The sequence below is a fragment of the Rhinatrema bivittatum genome, chromosome 2, assembly GCF_901001135.1.
Source record: "Rhinatrema bivittatum chromosome 2, aRhiBiv1.1, whole genome shotgun sequence".
Taxonomy (NCBI): Eukaryota; Metazoa; Chordata; class Amphibia; order Gymnophiona; family Rhinatrematidae; genus Rhinatrema; species Rhinatrema bivittatum.
The window spans coordinates 15,891,778-15,898,168 of record NC_042616.1 but is presented as its reverse complement, the minus strand read 5'-3'; the positions used below and the strand labels follow the sequence as shown (position 1 = coordinate 15,898,168).

Below are 6,391 nucleotides of genomic sequence, written 5' to 3'. Positions count from 1 at the left end.
ACAGGGGAGCGACCATTCTCATGTAGTGAATGTAATAAAAGCTTCCCTGTGAAGGGTACCCTCACAGAACACATGAGAATCCACACAGGGGAGCAACCATTCTCATGTACTGAATGTAGTAAAAGCTTCAAGCAGAAGGGCGCTCTCACAAAACACATGAAAACTCACACATAGGAGAGACCATTCTCATGTATTAATATGGAAGGTCTTTTATTAGGAGGCAAAACCTCTCAATATCAAAAAATCAGTTTGCCCCATTACAAACAATTTACACAACCTTGGGAGTCCCGGACATGCAAAGTTATGTGATAGCGGCTAATTTGCGGATAGTCCGAGATTGGATCTCGGGTGAGTCGACTCTTGTTAGTTTAATAGCAGAGAGGACGTTGGTACATCCATTGGATATACAATTTGTACTTATGTGCCCCAACAAAGATTTGACGGATGCAGTTAAAAGGGATCCTCTTATTGCTCCCCTCCGACAAGCTTGGCGGTCTATGACAAAAAAACTGGGGCTCCCTGAGTATACCGCATTTTTGATGCCTATCATGGGCAATCCACATTTTATCCCTGGGACCCAAAGTAGAGTGTTTCGGGACTGGAAACTAGCGGGTATTATCATGTTGGGTCATGTACTAAGGGATGATGGGGCCCCTTTTTCTTTTGCCGAACTTCAATCTCTATATGGACTCCCACTTACTAGTCTCTTTAGTTACATGCAAATCAGGCATTATATTAGTTCCATCCTGGCTCTGTACAAAGTCCCTGACCATTTCCAAACCCTTGCGAGGTTTTTTCAGTTGGATAAGACGCAAGCTATATCCCTATCAGGCTACTATCGTGGTCTTACTAAGGGCCGAGCCACGGAGGTATATAGCCAGGCGGTGGAGAGATGGAATAAAGATGGAGTGTTTCAGGTCCCATTGGGGGTATTTTCGGCCTCTATGAAAACTTTGACCAGAGTAACCAGTAACATGTACTATAGGGAAATACAGTTTAAACTGTTGTATCGAGCTTATATAACCCCGCAAATTGCATTCCGAGCGCATCTGGTGCAGTCTGCCACCTGCCCCCGTTGTTTGGGGTCTAAACGGACATTATCTCGTGTTTTTTGGGACTGTAGGGGAATCCGTTCATATTGGGGAAAGATTGTAAAATATCTGAGTGATTTGATGGATATGCAATTACCTATGTCGCCATATATGATATTATTTGATTGTATTCCCCATCCCTTGGTTAAACGAATGGAGTCTCGTTGGTTCCTGCGGAAAGCCTTCGCCGTGGGGAAAAAGATGGTTTTGCTCAACTGGAAGGAGACAACCGCTCTGTCCTTCTGGTCGTGGAGGATACATCTGCATCGTCTCATGCAAATGGAAAACATGGCCTCTCAGATGGACCCCCAGAGACGTCGTCGATGTCTGCAGATTTGGAATGGATACTTGCAGGCGTTGCCACATCGAGCCAGAAGCCTGATTCTTAACTGTTGAAAGCCTACTGGTTGAGAAAGGCCCCACTCGTGTAACATAACAGGATATCAGCTTGCAATGAACGTTCAGTAAGCACCTGGGAAGGGGGGGGGGTGGAAATTGTATTACAATTGCTGTCTCTTGTTAGGTAAAAAGGATTGGGATATTGAAGAAACTGTATATCTGTAATCCTGGCTGTACTGTTATAGCATATTACAATAAAAATTGTTTACACAAAAAAACAATTTACACAACCTGAGTGTGGGTAAAGCTTCCATGCTAAACATGCACTTGGGGTAGATTTTGAAGGCAGCACCCGACCATCCATCTGCATGCGGTTCCCCGTGCGCACTCATGGATGCACAGATTTTAAAACATGCGCTTGTTGGATTTTCAAATCCGCGCACACATGTGGGCGGCATAGGCAGGGAGCCAAACTTTCATAAAATACGTGCGGTGACGTTATTGGGCTTTCCCCAATTCCCTTCCAGTCTGTGCCAATTAAGGAACGGACTTGGAGGGCATTCCATTCCCCCTGCCTACACTTCCTCCCTCTTCCCCTCTCCTCCCCACCCCCTAAACCCTAACCTACCATTCCCTAAATTTTTATTTTATTACTTATTGCTCTTCCAGAGCAAAAGCAAGTGTCAGAAAACCTTCATAAATAACTATATACTAATCTCGCACCAGAAAATCCACACAGGAGAGAGACCATTGTCTTGTACTGAATGTGGAAAATGTACATTAGGGAGTCTGACCTCTCACCACACCAGAAAGTCCACACTGGAGTCCTGAGTGGAGGAAAACCTTCCTTGCTAAGTTAACATTAATCTCGCACAAGAAAGTTTAAACAGGAGAGACCATTTTCATATAGTGAGTGTAATAAAACATTCTCACAGAAGACACAAGGAAAACCACACAGGGGAAACATGAGATCATCCCCAATAGACCCTGGCATACAAGAGGTTCATTCTGATCACGGTCTGCACAAACGTATATGGAGACCCTGTCCCGAGAGAGACCATTCTCATGCAATAAATGCAGAAGATGCTTCATTAGGAACGCTCGCCTCTCAACATGCCAGAAAATGCACCCAGGTGACACGTGATGACATTTAACAAATGATGCAATTAAAGACCAAGAAAATGTTCCAGAACGATACAGAAATTGTTTGAATTATACTGAGTGCCACGAGTCTGATGCATCAAGATGATCCCTGTGCATAGAACTCCCCATGGACTCCAGCAGGAAATTCCCTTTCACATAATGCGAGTGCTAAGAGGGCATTAGCAGTGAATTGGAGAGACTAAGATCAGACTCAGCCAGGGCCACTTTCACCCAGCAGTCTCCTCCATCTCTCCTGCCCCATTAATCTGATGCTGCTGCAGCATTACTCCATGTTGGCTGATGGGAAGGCAGTCGCATGCTGCCTCCTCGCTCTGGCCATGCTGACCAATGCACGCACATCTCTACCTTCTTCCAGCCCTCGCAGGACCATGCAAGAGCAGCATGAGGCTACTTCCACCTTCTGACCCTTGCAGGCTGATGCCAGTGTGGTGTTAAGGGCCTTGTGTTATGGGCAGAGCTGGTACAAGAGTATTAAATACCCTAAGTGAACCTTCAGCCTTGTACCCCTTTCTCCCAAAATAACTTAGAGGTTCATAGACCCTCCCCTGAGATAATTACATTCATCATTCATTATGAAACCCAGCACCACCATCTCAGTACAATCCTGTAACAATGGGTACTTTTAAATATGAAACTTTGTATTATAAATATAAGCATAATGTTACGGATTGAGACTGATAGTGGACCCTTGGGCCGGCCGAAGATGGAGGATGGCCGGGAGGCAGAGCACAGCTGGAGTTGAAGAGGTGTCTTCGCCCTGGAAACCCGAGACCCCCCCAGGAGGAGCCCGTAGAGGTCCGGGTCGCTGGGACTTAGGAGAGGTGCAGCAATCGAGAGTGGCTGAAGGCGAGAAGAGTCGAGGAGGAGTCCGAAGGTCGAGGCAGGCAGAAGACAAGGCAGAGGCGAGGTGAAGTCCGAAGGTCGTGGCAGGCAGAAGACAAGGCAGAGGCGAGGTGAAGTCCGAAGGTCGTGGCAGGCAGAAGACAAGGCAGAGTCGGATCAGGAAAAGCTGGAACCGGAGCAAGGATCAAGCAGGAACCGGAACAAGGATCAAGCTGGAACCGGAGCAAGGATCAAGCAGGAACCGGAGCAAGGATCAAGCTGGAACTGCAACTAACACTCAGAGAGCGACCACGTTGCAAGGCAAAGCTGAGAACCCAGATGCTGGTTTAAATAGTCTGCCGGCGTCTGACGTCAAGAGAGGGGCGGTTCAGCACTTCCGGGTGCTGGACCTACAAAGCCTGGCCCTTCGCGCGCGCGCGCGTTCCCCAGCAGGGGGAGGAGCCGAGTTCAGAGGGCGACGCCGCTGCCATGCGGCCAGGAAGGCCTTTCACCACGCGGCTTGTGGTGCGGTCGGGGAGCCCGGAGGAAAGGTAAGGACCCGGTTGCTAAGTTAGCGACCGGGACCGCAACAGTACCCCCTCCCTTACGCCCCCTCTGCAAAGGCCCAAGTTTGTCAGGATGCTCAGCATGGAACTGTTGTAACAGGGACTTGTCCAAAATGTTACGAGCAGGTTCCCAAGTATTGTCCTCATCCCCGCATCCCTCCCAAGCCAACAAGTATTCCCAACGTCTGTTGGCGAAACGGGAATCCAAAACTTCCCGTACTTGGAAGGTAGAGTCCTCGGCCTTAGGAGCAGAGGTAGCGTCAGGAGGTCTCCGATGAAACTTAGAAAGGACTACTGGTTTGAGGAGAGAAACGTGGAAGACGTTATGAATACGTAAGGTGGTAGGCAAACGCAGACGGTAGGACACCAGTCCTACTCGCTCCGCCACTCGAAAAGGACCACAGAACTTAGGTGCCAGTTTCTTCGAGGGTTGTCTTAGATGGATGTTTTTGGTACTGAGCCACACTCTATCTCCCGGTAGGAAGACGGGTGCGGGTTTTCGATGTTGGTCACTGTAGTGTTTAGAAGTGAGTGCGGTCCTGCGAAGCCTCTGTTGGGTAGTCCTCCAGAGTTTACTCAACTGTTGGGCAGTAAGTTGTGCCGCTGGTGACGAGACTGGTACAGGTACTGGTAATGGTGGTTTGAGTTGCTTCCCATATACCACCTGAAAGGGTGACCTACCCGTTGCTGCGTGTACCTGATTGTTGTAGGCGAACTCCGCCCACGGTAGCAACTCTACCCAATTGTCTTGTTTATGATTGATGAAAGCTCTTAAGAACAGTTTTAAAGAACGATTCATCCGTTCAGTTTGCCCGTTACTTTGTGGGTGGAAGGCGGTGGAGAAGCTGAGTTGTATTTCGAACTTTTTGCAAAGAGCCCTCCAATACCTGGCTGTAAATTGTGGACCACGGTCCGAGACTATGTCTTGAGGTAAGCCATGGATTCGGAATATGTGATGAGTAAATAATAAAGCTAGTTCGGTTGCAGAGGGTAGTTTGGTTAATGGCACGAAATGGGCCATTTTAGAAAAACGGTCCACGGTGACCCATATGACAGTCTTGCCTTGAGAAGGAGGTAAATCTACTACAAAATCCGTGGCAATGTGTGTCCATGGTTCCGTAGGTACAGGCAACGGTTGTAACAGCCCTCTCGGGGAACCAACTAGAGGTTTCTGCTTGGCGCACGTGGGACAGGAGCTAACATAGAGAGAGACATCCCTACGAAGGCCGGGCCACCAGTAGAAGCGAGTTACGAGGTCCAGCGTTCTCTCCCTACCGGCATGTCCACCTGACAAGGAGTCATGTCCCCAAGACAGTACTTTCTTTCGAAGATTCTTGGGTACGATGGTTCTTGTAGTTGAAGTTAGTGTGGAAACAGCGAGGTGGATACGTGCGGGATCCAGAATATGTTGTAGTTCCTCGTCTTCTTCAGCTTGAGCGGTACGGGACAGAGCGTCAGCTCGGACATTTTTCTCTGCGGGGCGATATTTAAGAATAAAGTCAAAGCGACTGAAGAAAAGGGACCATCTGGCTTGATGTGGGTTTAAGCGTTGAGCATGAGCTAGGAACTCCAAGTTCTTGTGATCAGTATATACTGTGATGGGGTGAATAGCGCCCTCAAGCCACTGTCTCCATTCTTCGAAGGCGAGTTTAATTGCTAGGAGTTCCTTGTCCCCAATGCCGTAGTTGTATTCGGATGGCGAAAACTTCTTAGAGAAATAAGAGCATGGCATCAGTTTGCCAGAAGCATTGTGTTGACTGAGGACAGCCCCGATGGCTAAGCTGGAAGCATCGACTTCCACAATGAATGGGCGCAGAGGATTCGGATGGCGCAAGCAGGAAGCCTCTAAAAACGCTTGCTTCAAATCGTCAAAAGCCAGGCAGGCGTCTTCAGGCCAGTCTTGAGTGTTGGCCCCCTTACGAGTGAGGGCAGTGAGTGGCGCAACTTTCAGAGAGTAATGATGAATGAAGTGCCGGTAGAAATTAGCGAATCCAAGGAATCGCTGAAGAGCCTTCAAGCCCGAGGGGCGTGGCCAATTAGTAATTGCCGAAACCTTCTCGGGATCCATTTGAAACCCCGAGGAGGAGACAATGTATCCCAAGAAGGGAAGAGATTCGCAGTCGAACTGGCACTTCTCAAGTTTAGCGTATAGATGATTCTCTCTTAAGGCTTGTAGAACGAGTCTGACATGTTGTCGATGAGCGGCTAAATCTCGAGAATAAATCAAAACATCGTCCAAGTATACAATGACGAAAGAATGGAGCATTTCCCGGAGTACCTCGTTCATGAGATTTTGGAAGACGGCCGGAGCATTGCACAAACCAAACGGCATTACCAAATACTCATAATGTCCGTCACGGGTGTTGAACGCCGTCTTCCACTCATCTCCTGGGCGAATACGAACCAGGT

The 6,391-nt window shown here is 48.4% G+C and overlaps 1 protein-coding gene across 1 annotated transcript in view; it reads left to right on the top strand.

Moving 5' to 3' along the window:
* Positions 1–6,391, top strand: part of LOC115083579 (oocyte zinc finger protein XlCOF6-like) — a 396,491-nt gene that overhangs the window by 331,031 nt on the left and 59,069 nt on the right. The window lies entirely within an intron of this gene.